The following is a 13,044-nucleotide window of genomic DNA, read 5'->3' on the forward strand; positions in this document are numbered from 1 at the left end:
TCCTTCACCCTTAAATCATCCACTGAATCATATTTGGCATTTTGTGTAACATGCATGATACTAAAACTGCAAATACAGAGGAAATGGCAGGGGTGAGGAAGAAGGAACACACAATTGAAACCTTTTTTACACAAACAAACCAAACTCACAAGTTCTAAAAAATTACTGAGAACTACCAGCCAGATGGGAGTAACAGGGGCCTTCCTATCCTAGGAATAACTAAAACACCATATAAAATATATTAAAAAGGTCTGGTATGGTGGCTCATGCCTGTAATCCCAGCACTTTGAGACTGCTGTAATCCCAGCAATCTGAGGTGGTCAGATTGCTTGAACTCAGGAGTTCAAAACCAGCCTGGGCAACATGACGAAACCACATCTCTATGAAAAATAGAAAAACAATTAGCCAGATGTGGTGGTGCACACCTGAAGTCCCAGCTACTAGGGAGGTGGAGGTTACAGTGAGCAGAGATTGTGCCACTGCACTCCAGCCTGGGTGACAGAGTGAGATCCTGTCATAAAAAATGAAATGAATTGAAATGAAATGAAACGAAATGAAATGAAGAAATGAAATCAATGAAATGAAATGTGAGCTGAGATTGTGGCACTGCACTCCAACCTTGGTGACAGAGTGAGATCCTGTCATAAAAAATAATAAATGAAATAATGAAATGATAAAATGAAATAAATGAAATGTAAGCTGAGACTGTGCCACTGCACTCCAGCCTGGGTGACCAAGTGAGATCCTGTCATGAAAAATGAAATGAAATGAAATGATGAAATGAAATAAATGAAAAGTGAGCTGAGATTGTGGCACTGCACTGCAGCCTGGGTAACAGAGTGAGATCCTGTCATAAAAATGAAATGAAATGATGAAATGAAATAAATGAAATGAAATATGAGCTGAGATTGTGCCACTGCACTCCAGCGTGGGTGACAGAGGGAGATCCTGTCATAAAAAATGAAATTGAAATGAAATGAAATGAAGAAATGAAACAAATGAAATGAAATGTGAGCTGAGATTGTGCCACAGCACTCCATCCTTGGTGACAGAGTGAGATCCTGTCATAAAAAATAATAAATAATGAAATGAAATGGAATGATGAAATAAATGAAATGAAACATGAGCTGAGATTGTGCCACTGCACTCCAGCGTGGGTGACAGAGTGAGATCCTGTCATAAAAAATGAAATTGAAATGAATTGAAATAAAATGAAATGAAATGAAGAAATAAAATAAATGAAATGTTAGCTAAGATTGTGCCACTGCACTCCAGCCTTGGTGACAGAGTGAAATCCTGTCCTAAAAAATAATAAATTAAATAATGAAATGAAATGAAATGTAAGCTGAGATTGTGCCACTGCACTCCAGCCTGGGTGACGGAGTGAGATCCTGTCATAAAAAATGAAATGAAATGATTAAATAAAATAAATGAAATGTGAGCTGAGATTGTGCCACTGCACTCCAGCCTGGCTGACACAGAGATCCTGTCATAAAAAATGAAATGAAATGAAATAAATGAAACGAAATGTCAGCTGAGATTGTGGCACTGCACTCCAGCCTGGGTGACAGAGTGACATCCTGTCATAAAAAATAATAAATGAAATATTGAAATGAAATGAAATGAGAGTTGAGATTGTGGCACTGCACTCCAGTGTGGGTGACAGAGTGAGATTCTGTCATAAAAAATGAAATGAAATGATGAAATGAAATGTGAGCTGAGATTGTGCCACTGCAGTCCAGCCTCGGTGACAGAGTGAGATCCTGTCATAAAAAATGAAATGAAATGAAGAAATGAAATAAATGAAATGTGAGCTGAGATTGCGCCACTGCACTCCAGCCTGGTTAACAGAGTGAGATGCTGTCATAAAAAATATGAAATGAGATGAAATGAAATTGAAATGATGAAATGATGAAAAGAAATAATGAAATGAAATGATGAAATAAAATGAAATAATGAAATGAAATAATGAAATAAAATGAAATGAAGTGAAATGAAATGTGAGCTGAGATTCTGCCACTGCACTCCAGCCTGGGTGACAGAGTGAGATCCTGACTGAAATGAAATAATGAAATGAAATGAAATGAAATAAATGAAATGAAATGTGAGCTGAGATTGTGCCACTGCACTCCAGCCTGGGTGACAGAGTCAGATCCTGTCATAAAAAGTGAAAGAGATGAGATGAGATGAGATGAGATGAGATAAATGAAATGAAATGTGAGCTGAGATTGTGCCACTGCACTCCAGCCTGGATGACAGAGTGAGATCCTGTCATAAAAAATGAAAGAAATGAAATGAGATGAGATGAGATAAATGAAATGAAATGTGAGCTGAGATTGTGCCACTGCACTCCAGCCTGGGTGACAGAGTGAGATCCTGTCATAAAAAATGAAATTGAAATGAAATGAAGAAATGAAATGTGAGCTGAGATTGTGCCACTGCACTCCATCCTTGGTGACAGAGTGAGATCCTTTCATAAAAAGTAATAAATGAAATAATGAAATGAAATGGAATGATGAAATGAAATAAATGAAATGAAACGTGAGCTGAGATTGTGCCACTGCACTCCAGCGTGGGTGACAGAGTGAGATCCTGTCATAAAAAATGAAAGAAATGAAATGAAATGAAATGAAGTGAGATGAGATGAAATAAATGAAATCTGAGCTGAGATTGTACCACTACACTCCAGCCTGGGTGACAGAGTGAGATCCTATCATAAAAAATGAAATTGAAATGAATTGAAATAAAATGAAACGAAATGAAGAAATAAAATAAATGAAATGTGAGCTGAGATTGTGCCACTGCACTCCAGCCTTGGTGACAGAGTGAAATCCTGTCCTAAAAAATAATAAATTAAATAATGAAATGAAATGTGAGCTGAGATTGTGTCACTGCACTCCAGCCTGGGTGACGGAGTGAGATCCTGTCATAAAAAATGAAATGAAATGAAATGTGAGCTGAGATTGTAGGACTGCACTCCAGCGTGGGTGACAGAGTGACATCCTGTCATAAAAAATAATAAATGAAATATTGAAATGAAATGATGAAATGAAATAAATGAAATGAAATGGGAGCTGAGATTGTGGCACTGCACTCCAGCGTGGGTGACAGAGTGAGATCCTGTCATAAAAAATGAAATGAAATGAAATGATGAAATGAAATGAATGAAATGAAATGTGAGCTGAGATTGTGCCACTGCACTCCAGCCTGGTTAACAGAGTGAGAGCCTGTCATAAAAAATATGAAATGAAATTGAAATGATGAAGTGATGAAAAGAAATAATGAAATGAAATGAAATGATGAAATAAAATGAAATAATGAAATAAAATGAAATGAAGTGAAATGAAATGTGACCTGAGATTGTGCCACTGCACTTCAGCCTGGGTGACAGAGTGAGATCCTGACTGAAATGAAATAATGAAATGAAATGAAATGAAGAAAAGAAATGAAATGAATGAAATGAAATGTGAGCTGAGATTGTGCCACTGCACTCCAGCCTCGGTGACAGAGTGAGATCCTGTCATAAAAAATGAAATGAAATGAAGAAATGAAATAAATGAAATGTGAGCTGAGATTGTGCCACTGCACTCCAGCCTGGTTAACAGAGTGAGAGCCTGTCATAAAAAATATGAAATGAAATGAAATGAAATTGAAATGATGAAATGATGAAAAGAAATAATGAAATGAAATGAAATGATGAAATAAAATGAAATAATGAAATGAAATAATGAAATAAAATGAAATGAAGTGAAATGAAATGTGACCTGAGATTGTGCCTGGGTGACAGAGTGAGATCCTGACTGAAATGAAATAATGAAATGAAAAGAAATGAAATAAATGAAATGAAATGTGAGCTGAGATTGTGCCACTGCACTCCAGCCTGGGTGACAGAGTGAGATCCCGTCATAAAAAATGAAAGAAATGAGGTGAAATGAGATAAATGAAATGAAATGTGAGCTGAGATTGTGACACTGCACTGCAGCCTTGGTGACGGAGTGAGATCCTGTCATAAAAAATGAAATGAAATGAAATAAATGAATTGAAATGTGAACTGAGGTTGTGGCACTGCACTCCAGCCTGGGTGACCGAGTGAGATCCTGTCATAAAAAATGAAATGAAATGATGAAATGAAATAAATGAAATGAAATGTGAGCTGAGATTGTGCCACTGCACTGCAGCCTGGGTAACAGAGTGAGATCCTGTCATAAAAAATGAAATGAAATGAAATGATGAAATGAAATAAATGAAATGAAATGTGAGCTGAGGTTGTGCCACTGCACTCCAGCCTTGGTGACAGAGTGAGATCCTGTCATAAAAAATAATAAATGAAATAATGAAATGAAATGGAATGATGAAATGAAATAAATGAAATGAAACATGAGCTGAGATTGTGCCACTGCACTCCAGCCTGGGTGACAGAGTGACATCCTGTCATAAAAAAATGAAATGAAATGTGAGCTGAGATTGTGACACTGCACTGCAGCCTGGTTGACGGAGTGAGATCCTGTCATAAAAAATGAAATGAAATGCTGAAATGAAATGAAATAAATGAAATGAAATGTGAGCTGAGACTGTGGCACTGCACTCCAGCCTGGGTGACTGAGTGAGATCCTGTCATAAAAAACGAAATGAAATGATCAAATGAAATAAATGAAATGAAATGTGAGCTGAGATTGTGCCCCTGCACTGCAGCCTGGGTAACAGAGTGAGATCCTGTCATAAAAAATGAAATGAAATGAAATGATGAAACGAAATAAATGAAATGAAATGTGAGCTGAGATTGTGCCACTGCACTCCAGCGTGGGTGTCAGAGTGAGATCCTGTCATAAAAAATGAAATTGAAATGAAATGAAATGAAGAAATGAAACAAATGAAATGAAATGTGAGCTGAGATTGTGCCACTGCACTCCAGCCTTGGTGACAGAGTGAGATCCTGTCATAAAAAATAATAAATGAAATAATGAAATGAAATGAAATAAATGAAATGAAACATGAGCTGAGATTGTGCCACTGCACTCCAGCCTTGGTGACAGAGTGAGATCCTGTCATAAAAAATAATAAATGAAATAATGAAATGAAATGGAATGATGAAATGAAATGAAACATGAGCTGAGATTGTGCCACTGCACTCCAGCATGGGTGACAGAGTGAGATCCTGTCATAAAATGAAATGAAATGAAATGAAATGTGAGCTGAGATTGTGACACTGCACTGCAGCCTGGTTGACAGAGTGAGATCCTGTCATAAAAAATGAAATGAAATGCTGAAATGAAATGAAATGAAGTAAATGAAATGAAATGTGAGCTGAGATTGTGGCACTGCACTCCAGCCTGGGTGACCGAGTGAGATCCTGTCATAAAAAACGAAATGAAATGATCAAATGAAATAAATGAAATGAAATGTGAGCTGAGATTGTGCCCCTGCACTGCAGCCTGGGTAACAGAGTGAGATCCTGTCATAAAAAATGAAATGAAATGAAATGGAATGATGAAATGAAATAAATGAAATGAAATGTGAGCTGAGATTGTGCCACTGCACTCCAGCGTGGGTGACAGAGTGAGATCCTGTCATAAAAAATGAAATTGAAATGAAATGAAATGAAGAAATGAAACAAATGAAATGAAATGTGAGCTGAGATTGTGCCACTGCACTCCAGCCTTGGTGACAGAGTGAGATCCTCTCATAAAAAATAATAAACAAAATAATGAAATGAAATGGAATGATGAAATGAAATAAATGAAATGAAACGTGAGCTGAGATTGTGCCACTGCACTCCAGCGTGGGTGACAGAGTGAGATCCTGTCATAAGAAATGAAAGAAATGAAATGAGATGAAATGAAGTGAGATGAGATGAAATAAATGAAATCTGAGCTGAGATTGTACCACTGCACTCCAGCCTGGGTGACAGAGTGAGATCCTATCATAAAAAATGAAATTGAAATGAATTGAAATAAAATGAAACGAAATGAAGAAATAAAATAAATGAAATGTGAGCTAAGATTGTGCCACTGCACTCCAGCCTTGGTGACAGAGTGAAATCCTGTCCTAAAAAATAATAAATTAAATAATGAAATGAAATGAAATGTGAGCTAAGATTGTGCCACTGCACTCCAGCCTGGGTGATGGAGTGAGATCCTGTCATAAAAAATGAAATGAAATGAAATCAAATGAAATGATTAAATGAAATAAATGAAATGTGAGCTGAGAGTGTGCCACTGCACTCCAGCCTGGCTGACACAGAGATCCTGTCATAAAAAATGAAATGAAATGAAATAAATGAAATGAAATGTGAGCTGAGATTGTGGCACTGCACTCCAGCGTGGGTGACAGAATGACATCCTGTCATAAAAAATAATAAATGAAATATTGAAATGAAATGATGAAATGAAATAAATGAAATGAAATGGGAGCTGAGATTGTGGCACTGCACTCCAGAGTGGGTGACAGAGTGAGATCCTGTCATAAAAAATGAAATGAAATGAAATGATGAAATGAAATGAATGAAATGAAATGTGAGCTGAGATTGTGCCACTGTAGTCCAGCCTCAGTGACAGAGTGAGATCCTGTCATAAAAAATGAAATGAAATGAAATGAAGAAATGAAATAAATGAAATATGAGCTGAGATTGTGCCACTGCACTCCAGCCTCGTAAACAGAGTGAGATCCTGTCATAAAAAATATGAAATGAAATGAAATGGTATTGAAATGATGAAATGATGAAAAGAAATAATGAAATGAAATGATGAAATAAAATGAAGTAATGAAATGAAATAATGAAATAAAATGAAATGGAGTGAAATGAAATGTGACCTGAGATTGTGCCACTGCACTCCAGCCTGGGTGACAGAGTGAGATCCTGACTGAAATGAAATAATGAAATGAAGAGAAGAAATGAAATAAATGAAATGAAATAATGAAATCTGAGCTGAGATTGTGCCACCGCACTCCAGCCTGGGTGACAGAGTGAGATCCTGTCATAAATAAATGAAATGTTGAAATGAAATAAATGAAATGAAATGTGAGCTGATATTGTGCCATGCACTCCAGCCTGGGTGACAGAGTGAGATCCTGTCATATAAAATGAAACAAATGAAATGAAATGAAATGAAGTGAGATGAGATGAAATAAATGAAATGTGAGCTGAGATTGTGCCACTGCATTCCAGCCTGGGTGTCAGAATGAGATCCTGTCATAAAACATGAAATTGAAAAGAATTGAAATAAAATGAAATGAATTAATAAAATAAATGAAATGAAATGTGAGCTGGGATTGTGCCACTGCACTCCAGCCTGGGTGACAGAGTGAAATCCTGTCATAAAGAATAATAAATGAAATAATGAAATGAAATGATGAAATGAAATAAATGAAATGAAATGTGAGCTGAGATTATGCCACTGCACTCCAGCCTGGTGACAAAGTGAGATCCTGTCTGAAATGAAATGAAATAATGAAATGAAATGAGAAAATGAAATGATGAAATGAATGAAATGAAGAGAAGAACTGAAATGAAATGTGAGCTGAGATTGTGCCACTGCACTCCAGCCTGGGTGACAGAGTGAGATCCTGTCATAAAAAATGAAATGAAATGAAATGAAATTAATGAAATGTGAGCGGAGATTGTGCCACTGCACAATCTGCCTGGGTGACAGAGTGAGATCCTGTCATAAAAAATGAAAGAAATGAGATGAGATGAGATGAGATAAATGAAATTAAATGTAAGCTGAGATTGTGCCACTGCACTCCAGCCTGGGTGAAGACTGAGATCCTGTCATAAAAAATGAAAGAAATGAAATGAGATGAGTTGAGATAAATGAAATGAAATGTGAGCTGAGGTTGTGCCACTGCACTCCAGCCTGGGTGAAAGAGTGAGATCCTGTCATAAAAAATGAAATGAAATGAAATGTGAGCTGAGATTGTGGCACTGCACTCCAGCCTGGGTGACAGAGTGAGATCCTGTCATAAAAAATAATAAATGAAATAAATGAAATGATGAAATAAATGAAATGAAATGTGAGCTGAGATTGTACCACTGCACTCCAGCATGTGTGACAGAGTGAGATGCTGTCATAAAAAATGAAATGAAGGAATAAATGAAATGAAATGTGAGCTGAGATTGTGCCAGCCTGGGTGACAGAGTGAGATCCTGTCATAAAAAATAATAAATGAAATAATGAAATGAAATGATGAAATAAATGAAATGTGAGCTGAGATTGTGCCACTGCACTGCAGCCTGGGTGACAGTGTGAGATCTTGTAATAAAAAATATGAAATGAAATGAATTTGAAATGATGAAATGAAATGATGTAATGAAATGAAATAATGAAATGAAATGAAGTGAAATGAAATGTGACCTGAGATTGTGCCACAGCACTCCATCCTGGGTGACAGAGTGACATCCTGTCTGAAATGAAATAATGAAATGAAATGAAATGAAGAGAAGAAATGAAATAAATGAAATGAAATGTGAGCTGAGATTCTGCCACTGCAGTCCAGCTTGGGTGACAGAGTGAGATCCTGTCATAAAAAATGAAATGAAACAATAAAATAAAATGTGAGCTGAGATTGTGCCACCGCACTGCAGCTTGGGTGACAGAGTGAGATCCTCTCATAAAAAATGAAATGAAATGAAATGATGAAATGAAATAAATGAAATGAAATGTGACCTGAGATTGTGCCACTGCACTCCAGCCTGGGTGACAGAGTGAGATCCTGTCATAAAAAGTGACATGAAATGAAATGAAATGATGAAGTGAAATAAATGAAATGAAATGTGAGCTGAGATTGTGCCACTGCATTCCAGCCTGGGTGACAGAATGAGATCCTCTCACAAAAAATGAAATGAAATGAAATGAAAAATAAATGAAATGTGAGCTGAGATTGTGCCACTGCACTCCAGCCTCGGTGACAGTGTGACATCCTGTCATAAAGAATAATAAATGAAATAATGAAATGAAATGATGAAATAAATGAAATGAAATGTGAGCTGAGATTGTGCCACTGCACTCCAGCCTGGCTGACAGAGTGAGATCCTGTCATAAAAAATGAAATGAAATGCAGAAATGAAATAAATGAAATGAAGAAATGAAATAAATGAAATTAAATGTGAGCTGAGATTGTGGCACTGCACTCCAGCCTGGGTGACAGAATGAGATCCTGTCATAAAAAATGAAAGAAATGAAATGAAATGAGATGAGATGAGATTAAATAAATGAAATGAAATGTGAGCTGAGATTGTGCCACTGTTCTCCAGCCTGGTTTATAGAGTGAGATCCTGTCATAAAAAATGAAATGAAATGGAATGAAATTGAAACGAAATGAAATGAAATTGAAATGAAATGAAATCAAATGATGAAATGAAATGAATTGAGATAAAATGGTGAAATGAAGTGAAATAATGAAATGAAATGAAGTGAAATGAAATGTGACCTGAGATTGTGCCACTGCACTGCAGCCTGGGTGACAGAGTGAGATGCTATCATAAACAATGAAATGAAATGAAATAATGAAATGAAATGAAATAAATGAAATACGTGAAATGAGAAATGATGAAATGTGAGCTGAGATTGTGCCACTGCACTCCAGCCTGGGTGACAGAGTGAGATCCTGTCATATGAAATGGAAGGGAAGGGGAGGGGAGGCGAGAAGGGAAGGGGAAGAGGAAGGGGAAGGGGAAGGGAAGGGAAGGGAAGGGAAATCTGAGATTGTGCCACTGCACTCCAGCCTGGGTGACAGAGTGAGATCCTGTCATATGAAATGAAATGAAATGAATGAAATAAATGAAATAATGATGGAATGAGATGAAATAATTAAATAAAATGGTCCCAAAGCCATTGAATATCAGGCAACAAAACACGGTGTTCCGTGAGTCATGGGAAACAAGGAGAGTTCTAAGGGATGATGGGTAATCGTACAAAAATATAGTTAGATAGAAGGAATTAGATCAAGTATGATACCACAACAGGTGACTCTATTCAACAATAACTTATTGTACATTTTAAAGTAACTAAATTATAATTGGATTGTTTGTAATACAGGGAAGGATAAATGCTTGAGGTGATGCAAAACCCATCTATCCTGATATGATTACTACACATTGTATGCCTCAATCAAAATATTTCATATACTCTATAAATATATACATGTACTATGTACCCACAAAAATTAAAAATATAAAAATTTTTAAATGAAAAATAAAAAAAAAAGGCAAGTTCTAAGATTTGCCCAATTGATTTTCTGTAGAAAGTTTCCAGAATGTGACATAGGAAGGAGAACACCAGGCAGATCCTGGCAGACTCCTTTAGTGTAGAGGACACAGAACTGGAAGCCCAGGGAGGCCAAGACATACAGAGTCTACAGAGTACCAGAGTGGAGAGAGCTGCACAGAGAGGACTGCGGAGACCTGCAGAGCCTAATATGACGCTCACAGTTGTGAGGCTGAGGAACAGACCGCCCAAAGGGATAAGAAGGAATAGTCCCCGGAGCACACAGAGCAGGGAGATGGAGGCTGCTCCCAAAACCTCACAATTTACAGGGCAATGATTAAAGTACTAAGAATGACCTTACCCAGTATTGGTGAAAAATTATCGACAGACGAATTGCTGCTATCATCCCACCAACAAAGCTTAAAAGCAAGACCCAAAAGGATTAAACTAATTATAAGTAACTTATCACAGAGCTCAAAGCTCAAGAATATATATATATTTTTTAATTTTTGTATTTTTTTATTATACTTTAAGTTTTAGGGTACATGTGCACAACGTGCAGGTTTGTTACGTATGTATACATGTGCCATGTTGGTGTGCTACACCCATTAACTTGTCATTTAACTGTAGGTATATCTCCTAATGCTATCCCTCCCCCCACCCCACAACAGGCCCCAGTGTGTGATGCTCCCCTTCCTGTGTCCATGTGTTCTCATTGTTCAGTTCCCACCTATGAGTGAGAACATGTGGTGTTTGATTTTCTGTCCTTGCAATAGGTTGCTGAGAATGATGGTTTCCAGCTTCATCCATGTCCCTTACAAAGGACATGAACTCATCATTTTTTATGGCTGCATAGTATTCCATGGTGTATATGTGCCACATTTTCTTAATCCAGTCTATCATTGATGGACATTTGGGTTGGTTCCAAGTCTTTGCTATTGTGAATAGTGCCACAATAAACATACGTGTGCATGTGTCTTTATAGCAGCATGTTTTATAATCCTTTGGGTATATACCCAGTAATGGGATGGCTGGGTCAAATGGTATTTGTAGCTCTAGATCCCTGAGGAATCGGCACACTGACTTCCACAATGGTTGAACTAGTTTACAGTCCCACCAACACTGTAAAAGTGTTCCTATTTCTCCACATCCTTTCCAGCACCTGTTGTTTCCTGACTTTTTAATGATCAACATTCTAACTGGTGTGAGATGGTATCTCATTGTGGTTTTGATTTCCATTTCTCTGATGGCCAGTGATGATGAGCATGTTTTCATGTGTCTTTCGGCTGCATAAATGTCTTCTTTTAAGAAGTGTCTGTTTATATCCTTTGCCCACATGTTGATGGGGTTGTTTTTTTCTTGTAAATTTGTTTGAGTTCATTGTAGATTCTGGATATTAGCCCTTTGTCAGATGAGTAGATTGCAAACATTTTCTCCCATTCTGTAGGTTGCCTGTTCACTCTGATGGTGGTTTCTTTTGCTGTGCAGAAGCTCTTTAGTTTAATTAGGTCTCATTTGTCAATTTTAGCTTTTGTTGCCATTGCTTTTGGTGTTTTAGACATGAAGTCCTTGCCCATGCCTATCTCCTGAATGGTACTGCCTAGGTTTTCTTCTAGGGTTTTTATGGTTTTAGGTCTAACATTTAAGTCTTTAATCCATCTTGAATTAATTTTTGTATAAGGTGTAAGGAAGGGATCCAGTTTCAGCTTTCTACATATGGCTAGCCAGTTTTCCAAGCACCATTTATTAAATAGGTAATCATTTCCCCATTGCTTGTTTTTGTTAGGTTTGTCAAAGATCAGATAGTTGTAGGTATGTGGCATTATTTCTGAGGGCTCTGTTCTGTTCCATTGGTCTTTATCTCTGTTTTGGTACCAGTACCATGCTGTTTTGGTTACTGTAGCCTTGTAGTATAGTTTGAAGTCAGGTAGTGTGATGCCTCCAGCTTTTTCTTTTGGCTTAGAATTGACTTGGCAATGCGAGCTCTTTTTTGGTTCCATATGAACTTTAAAGTAGTTTTTTTCATTTCTGTGAAGAAAGTCATTGGTAGCTTGATGTAGATGGCATTGAATCTATAAATTACCTTGGGCAGTATGGCCATTTTCACGATATTGATTCTTCCTACCCATGAGCAAGGAATGTTCTTCCATTTGTTTGTATCCTCTTTTATTTCATTGAGCAGTGTTTTGTAGTTCTCCTTGAAGAGGTCCTTCACATCCCTTGTAAGTTGATTCCTAGGTATTTTATTCTCTTTGAAGCAATTGTGAATGGGAGTTCACTCATGATTTGGCTCTCTGTTTGTCTATTATTGGTATATAAGAATGCTTGTGATTTTTGCACATTGATTTTGTATCCTGAGACTTTGCTGAAGTTGCCTATCAGCTTAAGGAGATTCTGGGCAGAGACAATGGGGTTTTCTAGATATACAATCATGTCATCTGCAAACAGGGACAATTTGACTTCTTGTTTTCCTAATGGAATGCCCTTTATTTCCTTCTCCTGCCTGATTGCCCTGGCCAGAACTTCGAACACTATGTTAAATAGGAGTGGTGAGAGAGGGCATCCCTGTCTTGTGCCAATTTTCAAAGGGAATGCTTCCAGTTTTTGTCCATTCAGTATGATATTGGCTGTGGGTTTGTCATAGATAGCTCTTATTATTTTGAGATACGTCCCATCAATACCTAATTTATTGAGAGTTTTTAGCATGAAGCGTTGTTGAATTTTGTCAAAGGCCTTTCCTGCATCATTGAGATAATCATGTGGTTTTTGTCATTGGTTCTGTTTATATGCTGGAGTACGTTTATTGATTTGCATATGTTGAACCAGCCTTGCATCCCTGGGA

At 37.2% G+C, this 13,044-nt stretch overlaps 1 protein-coding gene across 1 annotated transcript in view; it reads left to right on the plus strand.

Moving 5' to 3' along the window:
• Positions 1-13,044, plus strand: part of LOC129015139 (E3 ubiquitin-protein ligase HERC2-like) — a 97,291-nt gene that overhangs the window by 80,771 nt on the left and 3,476 nt on the right.

This window comes from Pongo pygmaeus, chromosome 18 (assembly GCF_028885625.2).
Source record: "Pongo pygmaeus isolate AG05252 chromosome 18, NHGRI_mPonPyg2-v2.0_pri, whole genome shotgun sequence".
Classification (NCBI taxonomy): Eukaryota; Metazoa; Chordata; class Mammalia; order Primates; family Hominidae; genus Pongo; species Pongo pygmaeus.